The following is a 16,673-nucleotide window of genomic DNA, read 5'->3' on the forward strand; positions in this document are numbered from 1 at the left end:
GAAAAATCCCACATGTCCATACTCTAGAAGGATACACCAACATCCTTCATAACTCATTTTAAACAACCTTTAGTCCAACCTCTTTGAGGCAAGAAGAGAGAAAACATGTCATCATTCTTCTTGCATCATTGTAGCTTCACTTTGCGACAAAGTTCAACGACCAATACCAAGGTATTTTGCTACTTGAGAGAACTTTGTATCATCTGGGTCTCCGTCATCTTGTATGTTGAATGAGGCTGTTTAATCTAATTAATGTGTGCCTTAAATTTACAAGTAATTTGGAAATAGTCTTGCATATTTTTAGTATTATGGTATATCTCCTTCAACACTCTTGCATGGTCTTGTGATCTTTGCATTGCTTCTCTTACACACTGCTCTCTTTTCTTGGAAACCCAATACAAATGGATATTTCTAGATTCAATGCTAGCAATTTGGAGGTTCCAATTGGAACTCGTCCTTGAGGCACATGTCAATAGGGCTTCCAAACCATAATCATTAGCTGCTATTTGTGAATCCATTTGAGTGCCAAAAGCTCAAAATAAAACTTTCCAATTATTGAATTAAACAACAAACACCTAACTCTGACTAATCAAAACTATCTACACCACAATTTAATGTACAATAAAGGTTTTTAATGCATTTCAAAGAAAGAATACATGGATATAGGTAGCCATGAGAGAGAGAGAGAGAGAGATATCGAGATGAGGATTATCAAATTTGAACACACACACACACACACACACACACACACATACACACACACACACACAGAGATTTGTTAAACCCACGAATTTAGAACTCCCAACAGTGAACATCCAACATCATGTAGTAGCAAACTCATGTGTGCCTTTCTGATATTAAAGGCACCTGTATGCAACTCTCAACCATGGCACAGCAGCAAAAGGAAACATTGCCCAAAAATTGAAGTCATTAGGAGAAACCATAGTTTGTGACAACCACACGAGGTGATGTGTCACGGACCCTCTTTGGAGGTTACAAAAAAGATACTCGGTGGGAAAAAACCAATTCATGAAAAGGGCTACCCAAACTATTCTTGCTTTTAATATTTTATTTGAGACACTTTGCTATGCAAGCTTCCAAGTCGGCGAGAAGTTTTGTCAAGGACCATAGCTTTGCTTCCACCCATACACAAGTAGCATCTCCCATGATCCCTATACATTAAGTGTGTAAACTATTAGGGATTCTGCTAGGATCAAGAAATATAACATATGGTGATCCCCAAAAACTGGGAGATACACACGTATGTCTAATTTTGCCAATGAAATAACTCTAGTGATCCTAAACCCATTGAGTTTGAGAGACTTATATGCCTTTAATTGTGATAGTTGCATTAGTTTTAATGGTACCAATGAAGAAGTAGACTTCAATGACCTTCAACTCTTCATCTCAAAAAAATTTCTTTAAATTATTAGCTATGTACCCTAGTCGATCAGCTTCGATGCAGTAGATTCCACCAGATGGTATCCAATTAATCCTCCATTCTCTTTGAATCCTTGAAGCAAGTGTTAGCACAAAAAACTTGTCAAGAATATTCATCACCTTCTTTAAGAAAACATATTTTGTCAATCGAGAAGCAACCTTATACATGATGGAGAAAATTGAAAACTTCTTGTAAGCCACAACAATATCTCATTGCATTGGGAAAATTTGCCAGTAAACACATGAACCATAAAAGAACAGTATTCCAAAGCCAAATAAATATCAAAAATCTGTTTCCTACTACAAGAAATCATTTTGTACTCCTAAGATTACTAAATCACGTTCTGATACTAGTGTGCGGTCCCTACTGGATTAATATGAAGTATGAGGTACCTTTGATAAATCTCTAATCCTATTTCCATTGGCTGAGAGAGAGCCACTGGACATTTATCTTACTAAAATTGTAGTTGTAGGCATGAACCACTAGTGAAAATTTTTTCCCATCTTCCATTCCAAAAACTAAGAGAAAAACATAACCCAATAGTAATAGTCTACTTTCTAACTATACATTGGCAATATAGGTTTGTGAGTCTTAGCATCACAAATCCTCAAGCAAGAATCACCAATTATTGAACTTCCATTAATATTGATCTCTAAGTCATTTGTGGATGCTCTTCTCTTGGGAGAAGTATATGTCTTGAGTGCGGTAGAGTATTCCCAACATTATGTGTTAAATGAGTGAGAACCCAATGCTTATTCATTATTTTTTTCCAAGTAGGGGAGCTACTAAAGCTGCCCCTTGCTGTAGAAGGTATCCCCTAGCTTGAAAAAGTCACACCCCCTTTGCTAAATGCATATAGTGAGTTTTTGGGTGCCACCTATAGTGTCTACATGCCTAGTTTTTGGATGATCTTTTATTGGGAGAAATATACCTCTTGAGTGCAACAGAGTATTCCCAACACAATGTGTTAAATGAGTGAAAACCCAATGCCCATTTATAATTTTTTGACAAGTAGGGACCTACTAAAGCTGCCCCTTGTTGATGTACAAGGTAGCCCCTAGCTTGAAAACGTCAACACCCCCCCCGGCGGGGCGGTCACTTTTTAGAATGTGTATGATATCACGTGAGTTAATCAGAGAGGATTATTAAAAGACCAAAATGTATAAAAATGTATACATATAGAGGGGGGTGGGGGTTATTTGAATAGGCTCATAGTGTGAGTATAGTATGTATATTGGGGTATTATTAATTACCTCTTGAACGCACGTGATATAGGGGTCTTTATATAAGTGACCCCCCCCCCCCCCCCCCCTTCCGCCCCTCCCTCTGCTAAATGCATCTAGTGAGGTTTTGGATGCCACCCATAGTGTCTACATCCACTTTATTTTCCATTTAAATTAGCATTCTTTTATTAATGGCTAAAGAGAAATCCACATTGGTGAAAGTATGATATGTTAAGAATCTTAAGTTGGGCATTACTTCACACATCTCTTTGAAGACGACGACAGTGCAAAGAACACTACAATTGTTTTGCACCACAATTGTTTTTCTATGAAATCGGAAAAATTTAGAACCTTGAAACCCAGTTTCAACCTTTAATGAAACTTTACATTTGGAAATTGTAAGGGATGAGATTTATGTGATTGTATTGGCCATTATGGATAAGAAATCACACGGGTTGCACATTGAGTCACATTGGGGGGGTGGGTGGCGGGGGGGGGAGGTAGTGTGGCTACTAGATGAAGCATGGAATCAACTACAAGACCTAGAAACTCTAAAACTTGACCAACTAGGCATACCTTAAAACCTCCCCGCTACCTCTAACATGTTTGGAAGGCAAGGAACTGTCAAATTTTTTAGGGCACCATGGAAACTACTGAGTTCACGGAGATAATACAAGAAAGCCGAGGGGCAAACATTTCCATAGAAATAGAATAACTTTGATGAGTGGAAGAGTTCCTTGCATGCCCTACTAAATGCTTTATAAGTATATAAGTGGGGGCTTGTCTTGTATCATTGGGTGCCTTGTTTGGATTAAGGTGTGGACTCATCCCTTGGCATAGGGTGGCTCCTCCATCAATTGATGTAACTAGGACCCTTGAAGCTAGCATGGCTCGTCACAAGCATGGAAGAAGCTTGTAAATTGTTTGGTTTGACAATAAAATCTACTCACCGTTGTGATTTTTCAAAAAGAAAAATCCATATCTTAAGAGTAGCTCGGTTTAGTTTGAATCTTTAAGCTTTTTCTCTCAGGTTTTCAAAATAGTATTTGGCCAAAGTTGAAGTATATCATGGGCACGTAAGATGATTTTCTAGGGATACGATCTAGGCTTGTCACATATTTTTTCAATAGGCCATATCACTTATGACCTTGATGATTTCATAAGGTCCACAATAGTGGTAGCTGAGCTTCTTGTACTTTCCTAGGGATAAATTACTTGTTTTGGGCTTCATTCTCAAGAAAACATTGTTTCCTTCCTTGAAAATTTTGTCAAATATATTAAGGTTTGCATACTTATTTTCACGATCTTGAGCCGCTTAAATATCTCTCTTAATAGCTTTGGTATGGTCTTCCATCTCTTCTAGCATTTATTTTGAAGCTTCTACCCTTTTGGTAGGGTCTAAAATGTTCAGAGGTGAAAAACACTCTTGATCGTAGAGAGCATTAAAGTGTGTCATCCCAAAACTCATGTGAGTAGAGTTGCAGGCATATTCTATGAAGAGTCGATATTAAGTCCATTTCCGAGGCTCCCAATTGTAGTACTCTTGGAGCATACCTTCAATTGATTGGTTTACCGTTTCTATTTTTCCTTTGGTTTGAGAACGATAGGTAGTGTTGTATAACTAAGTACCAATGCCTTAAACAGTGATACCCAAAATTTTGAAGTAAATTTGCTATCAAGATCACTTATAATCCTTATGGGTAGACCATGAAGTCAAAATATATCCTTCATTAAAAGACGACTAGTATTTGAACCAATGAAAGTAGTCTTGACTGGTATAAGATATGGCACTTTAGTAAGCATGGAGATTACTATCATAATTGACTCATAATCATCTTGCATTTGAGTAATATCCAAGGTATGTAATCTACCAGGAATCTTAAGTCTTTTAGTTTTAACCCTATGATATAAAAGGAATTGCTTGCTATAGCGAAGGATGTGGCCCTTCTACCCTTGCTAATAATAACTTTTATGAAAAACGTTGAAGGTTTTGACCTAGGCTGGGTGTCCTAAAGCTAGACTATCATGTGCTTCATTTAAGATAGCATTTTGTAAGGTAGCATCCTTAGATATGCCTAAGTGATTCCTATAATAAATTTTCTCGTGGATACAATCTCACTCCATAAGGTTGAAATAAACTTATGATATTCTGCATTCTTCATAGTAGCATTTATGACCTTGTCCAGAATCGGATTTTTAAACCATTGAAATATCCCCTAGAAAAGCTTTGCAACTTAGGGCATTTCATACAACATTATCTTTACCTCGTTTGAAGTTGATTTCAAATCACATTCTTGCAGCAATTCTATCCATCCTTGTTATTGCATATTGAAATTAGGCCAGGTCAATCCTATGATCAATTACCAAATGAAACTCTTTACCAAGGAGGTAGTGGCTCCAAAGCTTAAGAGCATTCATGACTACAAGTAACTCCAATTCATAAGTAGCATTGTTAGCCTCGTGTATCCTAAGATTTTTAGAAGTGTTATAGGTCATCCTTCTTGCATCAAAACACCTCCTAAGACAAGATTACTAGCATATGTCACTATTTCAAAAAATTGGGTGAAATCCAAAAGTTTGAGAAAGGAGCTGATACCAAGTACTCTTTGAGTTACTTAAAACAGGCTTCACGCTTATCTTGTCAATGGATTTTGTATCCTTCTTCTGAAGATAAGTCAGTGGTACGGTTTAGATATCCTCTAACTTTTATTTCTGAGGTAGGTTTACCCATTCCACAGTATCTTTGATTTTATTAGGGTAAACTTATACCCTTCACATGAAGTGACAAAACCTAAATAAGTGACTTTAAGATTGAAAAATGTACACTTACTCGTTAAATGCAGTCTTGGGGATGTTGATCTCCTCAATTTGGATTTGATGATAGCCTATGTGAAGATCGATCTTTGTGAAAATCTTAGCTCCATGTAGATGATCAACCATCTCATATGTACGGGAAATATGATACTTAATCTTCTTTAGTGCTACTTGGTTAAGACCTCGATGATCAATGTAGAGACAAAAAAATCTAGTTTTCCGATTTGCCCCAAGGTTGTCAATAGCATCATCTATACTTTCTCTTTCCTCTTCTTCCAAGGTTGGCTCCCCTCTAGCAAAATTGGCTCTTGCAGTAGCTCTTGTGCATATTCCATCCTCGTACGACAATTCATTTCCCATGTTTTATCTACTCTCCTCTTCCTTGAACTTGGGTATTTGTAGCTAAAGATTGTTTGGGAGAAGTATCCTTAAAATATCTTGGCTCATTGCAATCAAAGCATTGCATATCAAAATTTGGAGTTTCAACTACTTGAGCTATAGCTATATGTTCAGGTCAAAATGATGGGTTAGTTGGCCTTTGCTTATAGTTCAATGGCCTTCCTCTCCTAACACTATGTCCTGATTCCCATTGTCGCCAAGGTCCAAATGCTCTTATGAACACTCTCCTTGAACAAATGAGGACCTTGGCAACAATGAGCTACTTACTATTTTTCAAACATCTAAGGAGCATAGCACTTAAGGGTTACATATTTTGAGTAGTACTCCTCTAAAGTAAGGTGATACTGGTACAAATTAAAAAACTCATGGGACTTGTGAGCAAGTAGGAGATAACATTATTTTGTAGCAGCCTTAATGTCATCCCAAGTTTGGTTGCCTTGTGCCACACCACTATCCTTGCAGTTCTCCTCCAAGACAAAACATGCGTAGCATAGCTTTGTACACAGTGGAAGTTCCAGCACCGGCAATAAAATAATCATCCATTTCTTTCAAGCCATACTTTGGGATCACATTCAATTGGAGTACCTTCACCTTCAAAATAAGGAAGTCAAACTTGTTTAAGAAGAAGTTTCTTCTCTCAAAGAGATGTATAAATTATCATGTGAGAAAAAAATCCTTTGTGACTATAATTAAATATAGAAAATCCAGTGGGTCAAATATGCAACGTTCACAAATTCAATTAACAATCACAAGAAACATTTAGTTCATCTAAATTTTCAATGTCTTATGATGCATACATACTAGATCAATGACTCCATTACATAAGGTGATAATTTTTAATGGTTATGCAAGCATCATTTGGTGATTTATGGCATATCCAAAAAATTACGCATGTTATAATTATGATTCTTTATTTATCAAAGATAAGACTTAAAATAAAGTCCACTTTTGGATTTTTTTGTTTATCTCACTTATTTGTATACAAATGCCTCATATGGACACAACTGGGAGATTTATATACACATTTCATTAGCTTTTCATAGCAATGTTTTTTTTTGCAAGAAATTACGCACTACAAATGTTTTAAAATGAGCTTAAATTACAAGATGCATATGAGTTTGAACCCTTGAAAAATGCTTAGTTGATGGGTATTGACCTATAGATACATTATACACCTTAGGTTTTGTCCCATAACCTCATCATGTTAATGAAAGAGGCCTTGAAAGACCAAAATTTTCCTCTTTGTCAGCATTTTCAATATTTTGGTCTTTTCAAAGATCTAGTCCCGTAACTAGGTTATTAAGCTCAATTTCTTGCTATAATAAGTTGTTTCCTATCTATACAACTTGAAATCTATACAATATCCATTTTTTATGAGAAGTTATATTCAATTTATGAAAATTTTGTTAAAATTGCACTTAATTTCTATGATTTCCTCATCTTAAAACTTATCATTATAATCTTGTTTTGGTATCAATTTTGGAAAAAGTAAAATTTGGATATGTTCTTCACCTCATAGCTGACCTAAGATATGAACATGACCTATGATTTTTTTTTTCTACATTCACCAAATAATTATGACAAGGTACTAGAAAAACAGGACACTTTAGTGTCTCGGGACATTTGAGTGTCCGATTACAGACCTAGTGTTTAGACAAGATTTTAAATAGCATTGGAAACAAGAGATCTCAATGAACTAATTTCTATTCATATGTAAAATTCTTTACACCAATTGCCATAAATGTGGTTTTATAAACACAAGTAGAATTTCCCATGATCCCTATGATTATGTAAAATACTAAGGGTTCTACTATAAGATACAACATTTGATGATCCCCAAAAACTTGGAGATACACATATAGGTCTAATTCTACCACGAGGAATAACTTTAGAGATTTGATCATAAACCATTGGCTTTTAGAGATAGCCCAATGAATCTTCTTTAAATTATTAAACATGCACCCTAGTCAATCAGCTTCAATGTGGTAGATGCCACCAACTAGTATCCAATCCATCCTCTTTGAATCCTTGAGAAAAGTGGCACAAAATACTTGTCAAGAATCTTCATCACCGTCTTTTGAAAAACATATTTTGGTGATCAACAAGCAACCTCATACTATATTATGGAGAATATCACAAACTTCTAGTAAGCCACCATAAGAATATTTCCTTGCATTGAGCAAATCCATCCATAAGTCTATGTAGTATAGAAAAACAATATTCCCAAGACAACTAGATATCAAAAACTTGCTCCCTACTACAAGGAATAATTTCATTCTCTTAGGATTACTAAAACATGCTCTACTAGCATTGTTAGGTGCTTGCATGATCAATATGAAGTATAGGGTGCCTTTGCTAAGTCTCCAACCCTGTTTCCACAGACTGAGAGAAGACTCGTGTACTTTTCCCTTGCCATGAGCATCCTTTACCGCTTAGCAAATAGCTTGTTGAGCCAATGTACTCTTGCCAGAGTAAAAATAGTGCCAACTTGTATGTCATATCATGCCATGTTAAAAGAAGAAGTCCACAGTATTCCTTTGGGCCAACTTGGACGTACTCCCATCATCACATTAGATGTGCACCTAGAGCTTCATCTTATGCCACAACAATTGCCATCCAATATAAATTCTACTGACAAGCGCAACTGCAAAACGAACCTCGACGGCCTCAACACTAGGACCGTGCACGCCGAACTCATCACACAAAGTAAATTGGCGACACCACCTAGCTTTGTGTGGATAGGACGTGGACAGTGGTGAATAAAATAACACTAATACTGGACACCATAGAAAGAGAGACAGAGACGTAGACGTAGATGATGAAAACCCCTCGGGATATGAGGGAAATCTTGATTCAAAGTGGTATTTATAGAAAGCTCAGTTTTGGCGTGATGGAGACTGTGGTGATAGAGAGAGAGAGAGAGAGAGAGAGAGAGAGAGAGAGAGAGAGAGAGAGAGAGAGAGAGAGAGAGAGAGAGAGAGAGAGAGAGAGAGAGAGAGAGAGAGAGAGAGAGCCTATAGTGCATTCTCTAGGGAAAATTCCATATACACGAAGATTCTACTCATGTGTGGCGACCCTTGGGGTCAGGGTGTGTGCATGTCTTCCTTCTCAAGTACGGACTCACAAGTGTTGCCCCTGGTAGTGCCCTCTCCGTGTTCTTTTATAGGTGCAGGCTGCATTAGTTTAGGATAACCTGATTAGGTTAGGGCCCTAATCAGGAGAAACAAATCAAGGAGCCGGGTCCCAGATGCTTGACCCTTGCTTTGTTTTATAAGAACTTTAAAATGATATCTCCTAGGTAGGCCTTTGTGACCATCACCTAGAGAGAGGTGGCAATATACAATTGGTTTTCTATTCAAGGTTTTGGCTTGAAAATGGAAAACTAGACTACCCTACAGATTTTTAGTGCGGAGATGCATCCTGGACGAGATGCTAGTGATTGGCGGGCTTCAGTGGTGCGTCGGTGTAGCGCGTTCTCACTTTTGGGGCCGGTCGGAGCATGCCTTCGATGTCATTTCTTGATTCGTGGTCGCCTTCACGTGATTTGATTGTTTGTTTTCTTTGCTATGGGCGTCACTGTGTCGAGTTTCTTTCAGTTTTTTCTTCTTGTTAGTGCGTATGGCGTGCGTGTGCTTGTTTGAAAGTGTGCGTGCACGTATGTGTGTAGTATACGCATGTGTGTGTGTATGTAATTGTGTGAGCGTGTAGGTGCTTAGAAAAGAGAGAGGGAGATTCTACTGGCTGTGTGGGAGAGAGTGTGTGTGTGTGTATGTGTGTATCTATGTCTCCAAGTGTGTGTGTGTGTGTGTGTGTGTGTGTGTGTATGTGTGTGTGTGTGTGTGTGTATGTGTGTATCTATGTCTGCAAGTGTGTGTGTTCGTATACATGAGTGTGTGTGTGGGAACGAGAGAGAGAGAGATAGATAGATAGAGAGAGAGACAGATAGAGAGAGAAAGAGAGCCTATCGTACTTGGCGGATAAGGGAGAGGGTGGCGGCCCCTAGTTGGAGTGGTCAATCGCGAGAGAGAGAGAGAGAGAGAGAGAGAGAGAGAGAGAGAGAGAGAGAGAGAGAGAGAGAGAGAGAGAGAGAGAGAGAGAGAGAGAGCCTATAGTGCATTCTCTAGGGAAAATTCCATATACACGAATATTCTACTCATGTGTGGCGACCCTTGGGGTCAGGGTGTGTGCATGTCTTCCTTCTCAAGTACGGACTCGCAAGTGTTGCCTCTAATAGTGCCCTCTCCGTGTTCTTTTATAGGTGCAGGCTACATTAGTTTAGGATAACCTGATTAGGTTAGGGCCCTAATCAGGAGAAACAAATCAAGGATCCGGGTCCCAGATGCTTGACCCTTGCTTTGTTTTATAAGAACTTTAAAATGATATCTCCTAGGTGGGCCTTTGTGACCATCACCTAGAGAGAGGTGGCAATATACAATTGGTTTTTTATACAAGGTTTTGTCTTGAAAATGGAAAAACAGACTACCCTACGAATGTTTACTGCGGAGATGCATCCTGGACGAGATGCTAGTGATTGGCGGGCTTCAGTGGTGCGTCAGTGTAGCACGCTCGTCACTTTCGGGGCCGGTTGGGGCATGCCTTTGATGTCATTTCTTGATTCCTAGTCGCCTTCACGTGATTTGATCGTTTGTTTTCTTTGCTATGGGCGTCACTGTGTCGAGTTTCTTTCGGTTTTTTCTTCTTGTTAGTGCGTATCGCGTGCGTATGCTTGTTTGAATGTGTGCATGCACGTATGTGTGTAGTGTACACATGTGTGTGTGTGTGTGTGTGTGTGTGTGTAATTGTGTGAGCATGTAGGTGCTTAGAAAAAAGAGAGAGATTCTGCTGGCTGTAGGGGAGAGTGTGTGTGTTTGCGTATGTGTGTATCTGTGTATGCAAATGTGTGTGTTCATATACGTGAGTGTGTGTGTGGGAACGAGAGAGAGAGAGAGAGAGAGAGAGAGAGAGAGAGAGAGAGAGAGAGAGAGAGAGAGAGAGAGAGAGAGAGAGAGAGAGAGAGAGAGAGAGAGAGAGAGAGAGAGAGAGAGAGAGAGAGAGAAGAGAGCCTATCGCACTTGGCGGATAAGAGAGAGGGTGGCGGCCCCTAGTTGGAGTGGTGAACGAGAGATCGAGAGAGAGAGAGAGAGAGAGAGAGAGAGAGAGAGAGAGAGAGAGAGAGAGAGAGAGAGAGAGAGAGAGAGAGAGAGAGAGAGAGAGAGAGAGAGAGAGAGAGAGAAAGAGAGCCTATCGCACTTGGCGGATAAGAGAGAGGGTGGCGGCCCCTAGTTGGAGTGGTGAACGAGAGAGAGAGAGAGAGAGAGAGAGAGAGAGAGAGAGAGAGAGAGAGAGAGAGAGAGAGAGAATTTTGGCACTTGCAAACGAACAAGAGGGAGAGGGAGGGGTGTCAATAATTGAGGAGAGGGGGGGAATATTGGAGGAGAGGGAGGAGGGTGGTGCCATGCTTGGCGGCCCCTTTTGTGAGCGTTGGTCAAGGAGGGAGGAGACGGCATGCACGAACCCACAAAAAAATGTTTTTATTTTTATTTTTATTGTTATTATCTATGCTTTCCCGAGTGGGACTTGTTCCCACGGCCGCGGATTTGAAAGCCATCCATCACTACTAAGTAGAGATTCTAAGAGAAACCATACCAAATGGTTCAACAAACATTCTTTTATAGTCAATTTTCCTGAACATTTTTTTAAAAGTTTACAACCAAATGCCATGTTTCCAAGGGTAAACTCTATATTTCAATCCATGCTTTTCTTAATATGGTTTTCCAATTGATTCTCTAGGGTCACATATGCAATGTACGCATAACTTGAGTGCAATTGCTACCTTGTGTTGGGTAGCTGACAGCCATTTGGACGATGTACTTCCATAACAATATTAGTTGTGCACCTAGAGATTTGTCTTATCCACGACAATTGCCACCTAATAGCACTGCTACTAAGTAGAGAGTCTAAGAGAGACCATACAAAAAGGTTCAAAAAACATTATTTTCTAGTCACAATCTCTCCAAACATTTCTTTTCTAACTTACAACCAAATGCCATGTTTCCAAGGGCAACCCCTATATTTTGGTCCGTGCTTTTCTTAATTTGGGTTTTTTAATTGATTCTCTATGGTCACGTATGCAATGTACACATAACTTGAATGGAATTGCTACCTTGTGTTGGGTGGATGACAAGCTTATTGAAACTAAGCATGATGACTCGTCCACCCTAGAAGGGGGGTTGAGGAAGGTTCGGTGGAGTGTGTTGTTTCCAAAGTTCACTTGGTCTTATACTCATATTCAAAGCTAGCATTTTGTCCTTGGAAAAAGGGTTGTGGTTGCATGCATGCAAAGGGGCAAGATCACCAAGGAGAAGGAGGGGGAGGTCAAGCAAGGCTCCCAAACACACACATCCATGTAGAGCAACCTACACAAAATTGGTCTCACTCTTGCTTGGTGGATTTGCAAATGAGGAGTAGAGTAAAATCCATCACTGCATGATTGAGCGCGTTGATGATCAGACAGGTCTCTCTCTCTCTCTCTCTCTCTCTCTCTCTCTCTCTCTCTCTCTCTCTCTCTCTCTCTCTCTCTCTCTCTCTCTTCCTTGCATAGTTTGCCCACCATTGTTTCCTCTTGGAGCCCTTGAATTCACACTAGGGTGAATTGTTTTTTAGAAGGGCCTCTTGGATTGGCAAAGAGCCAGTTTATGCGTAGGGAACGTGGACACTTACAAAAAACACCTTGAACGCAATTAGAGATAGTGACTTTGAGCAAGCTTCTCAAGCAAAGGATTTCAAAGTCAAAATCAGCAAGGCCCTTGTCAACCAATAAAATTACCAAAAAACTCATCAGTTTGCATAAAAATTCTAGTATTCTACCAAGAGAATAAAACCAACTTTCATAGTCTCTGATTGCACAATTGCAAACAAGGATTTGGTCTTGGCAAAGCATTTTGGTGCACTTATGAAGCATGAAATTTGTGTCACCAAAGTTTGGATGGCTTCAAGCAGTTATTTGTTAAGGCAGTTACACGCCATATGCAACCATCAACATCAAGTTTGATTCAGCAATTCATCTTGGTTTTTGGATTGACTTCGGCAAGCCAACCAGCTTCCTTTTTTGTGGTTTCTCGTCGTTACTTTGGCCAAAGTTCGGGGATTTTCTACAAGGTATTAATGTCTCTTGATAGAAACACATTGCATCCTGGATTCAGACATAGATATGCATCATAAGTTGTATTGTGACCACCCCTCACCCATTGCATATGATATTTCCTTGCACTACTCTCATGGAGGGTGCTCACACAAAAACAAGCATGGATGATAGCATTCAACTGCTTGATTTGGAAGAATTTAAGGCATTACAATCATGTATGTCTATCATTGAAACAAGTTTTGCATGCTTGAATCAAAATTTCACAAAACTATATGATCTGGTAGTGCAATGTATACATCAAGAGGCCAACAGTCTTGCAAGTGAGTAGCCTAGGGGGATATCAGGAACTATAGATGTAAATCTTGTCCCTAGCATGCTAGAGAAAGAATCCAATTCAGGTTCGTTTCCTTTTCTCACCCAAAAAGAGGTGGACAAGCTACTCAAAAACACAAAACCACCAACCTTTAAGAAAGAATGCAACAAGGATGTAGTGAATATCTTCCTAAGTAAATGGGATGGTATCCATGATTTACGTCAGACTCTGGGTGCACTCAAGGAACTGCAAACTAGTGATAGCCATTTTTCATCTTTCCAAATTTGGAACAACAAGCTATCACCCGTCATCCTTGCAATAAAACATATGCTCTTGAGTAGGCTATCTTCACAAAGAAACACAACATTTTAGCCAAGGCAACGGTTTGAAAAACTCACCTTCTCTTCTCATTGTACATAGGGGTGCGTGAGTTATCAATTATTTCCAAAAACATTTTAAAAAATCCCTTAAAATATTTTGGTCCACTCTTTGCATGTAGATTTATCCCCTTACCTTGGGCCTAACTATATTACAATTTTAATTACTACTATATAAGAATTATGTGTATACTCTTTTAGGTGTGCATTTTTACCAGGCCTAAGTAAGCCACTTCACATTTTTACCATTCATAATATATTTTAATTCCATCCATGTATACATCTCGTGCATTCAAAATTCATAAAGAATTTGGTGTCGAATGTCTATGTCAATTGGTACACAAACTCTCCCCTTGTGGAGTAGGTACCCATTATCTATGGAAAAAATGCTTTCATCTATGCAGCTCATCACTTAAAAGAGGAGAGCTGGGTGCGGAAGAAATGGATACACTACCAACATTGGAGTGAGAAGTATCCCTCTTTTTTGAAATGGCTTCACAACTTGGAGGATTCATCATCATGCTTACATGTACCCTTCAAAGGTTTCAAAAACTCACTTCTAAGTTCCATGAAAAGAAGAGAGTCAGTCTTGCGCTATCAACTGCCACATTATATCAATCTTTACAATTAAATATTTGCATCATACTCCTGAATACTCTCAGCCCACCTGGCCTTTCAACCCTTCAAATCCAATTGTTGTGTTAACCGCTTTATGCCTTCACGGTCAAACACTATTTCAAAATTGAGCACCATACAAATGATGTCTCCATGTTTTCAAAGCAAACAGTTTTGCATAGAGCTCCCATTCATACGCAAAATAATTTTGTTAGGCGAAATCAACTTTCTTGTTTGAAAGGAAATGGTCCACTTTCTTGGAGAAGTATTGCCCCATTATCTCTATCATTCGCATCTCTTTTGAGCACAAAAGGTATCATAGCATCCACGACAGCTAAAATGGGTACAATAACTAGAGCGATCTTAAGTGCATTGCTTTTTCCTTTCAATTGTTTTGTCATAAGAACAAAATTTTGGGCATAGTTTTCAACGAACCTTTGAGATAAAAACTTGCAAAGCCTAAGAAAATCTTGATCTCTTCCAAGTTTTTGGAGAAGACTAATTTTGGATGGCATCCCCTTTGGATTGATCGATATGTAGTCCAATAGTAGAGTTTACATGTCTCAAATAGTGAATTTCCTCTTGAAAAAAATCACACTCAATTTCCTTGGCATATAATTTGTGTTGCCATAGAAAATCAAATGCCTACCTTAATTCTTGTAACTTCTCTACTTTAAATGCACTGTACACTAAAATTTCATCAAGAAAAACAATGAAAAACTTGTCCAATATGGTTTTATAACACTGTTGATGAGTGGCATGAAAGTAACTGGTGCATTGGTTAAGCCAAAAGGCATAACCAAAAACCCATAATGTCTAAACCTTGTTTGCAAAGCAGTTTTAGGTATATCAACCAGCCAAATGTGCCTTTAGTGATAACCACAAATCTCTTTTGGTAACAATACAAGCATGGGTCAAACAATGGATCCACTTGTGGTAACATATACTTATTCTTAACACTAGTTTGGTAGCATAATAGGACATAAAAGTGTCCTTTCACGGTTTTGGAAAAAAAAATCAATACTCCTTGTATATGTGTGAAGTTTCAAGCATTCTTACATGAGCCTGATGCTAAGAACCCATTCTACATGGGAAAAATAAGTATCATACATATCTCTTGATTACTAGACCAAAACAAGCTTCCAAAGAAAATGTAGTGTTGCATTTGACTAAAAACAACATATTTTTACAAGTAAACCCATGCTACACAACATATAGATTTTTTCACACAACCAATATATCTTTCTTATTAACTTCAATGGGTTACTAATGTAAGTGTAAGACTGCTATAGCCCCACATTTTTTGATTGTGCATACAATTAAGTACAAGAAAGTTGCTACAACTAGCTCAAAGAAGCTTTCTTATGCACCATGAGTAATGGTGTATAGAGAGCTCTCTCTCTATCTCTACAACTAACATGGAGAATAATACGCTCAATGTAGTGTGTAATAGTGTAGAGATAATGCATTTTATAAAGGGAAAGGGCTCTCTTTATAGGTGAGGAGATCCCTTATTAGGATTGTAATGGAACTAGCCTATGAACATTGAGAATAGAAAAATTAAGAGAACTGTAGTCAGCACCTTTATGAGACTAGTTTGAGAAGATAGAGGGTGAACTTAATTGGCGATAGCAACATAACCATTATTCTTAATTAACCTGGCATGAACAATACTTTGTAAGAGATAGAATTAGAGAACTTGACAATAGTTGAGGACCTGATTTTGTGGAGCCGGTCCCCCCTCCAAAAGGCTTTTGTATTATAATTTCTCCCATAAAGAGAGACTTGGTACATTACAAGTTTTGTACTCCTTGAGACAATGATGGTGCAATGAAGATAGAGAGCTTCATGCACCACAATTATGCTCGTAACTTAGCTAAATGAAAGCTTTGACTTGTCCCCAGCCTCAATTCCAAGACCTCAAACACCTTCAAAGGTGGAGAGAGCTAGCAGGGAATGAGGGTAGGGAAGAGGAAGAAGAAACATTCTTACGAGAAAGAAATAGTTCCTCACTTATCATCACTCTTGGTGTATAGCATAGAATAATAGCATAATAGCATAATAATGAATATGGAGAAGATGGCAAGCTTAAGCATTGAATCGTGGATCTTGGTTGGATTTGCATTCCATAGCCAAGAGTGTTGGTGTAGGCTCTCAACTTCTCAACAAGCTTGGAGAAGGAGATGAAGTTATTGCACTTAGCACTTCACACAATGAGAGTGTGGGAGAGAGTATACACCTCAAGAAGTCTCTCTACTTGCATGGTCAACCCCTCTTCTAGCTCATGCATGTGTCTCATTGGCTCTCTCAAGCCTAGCCTATCACAAGCCTTGGTCATAACAACTAG

This window comes from Adiantum capillus-veneris, chromosome 20 (genome assembly GCF_014529385.1).
Source record: "Adiantum capillus-veneris isolate H3 chromosome 20, ASM1452938v2, whole genome shotgun sequence".
Classification (NCBI taxonomy): domain Eukaryota; kingdom Viridiplantae; phylum Streptophyta; class Polypodiopsida; order Polypodiales; family Pteridaceae; genus Adiantum; species Adiantum capillus-veneris.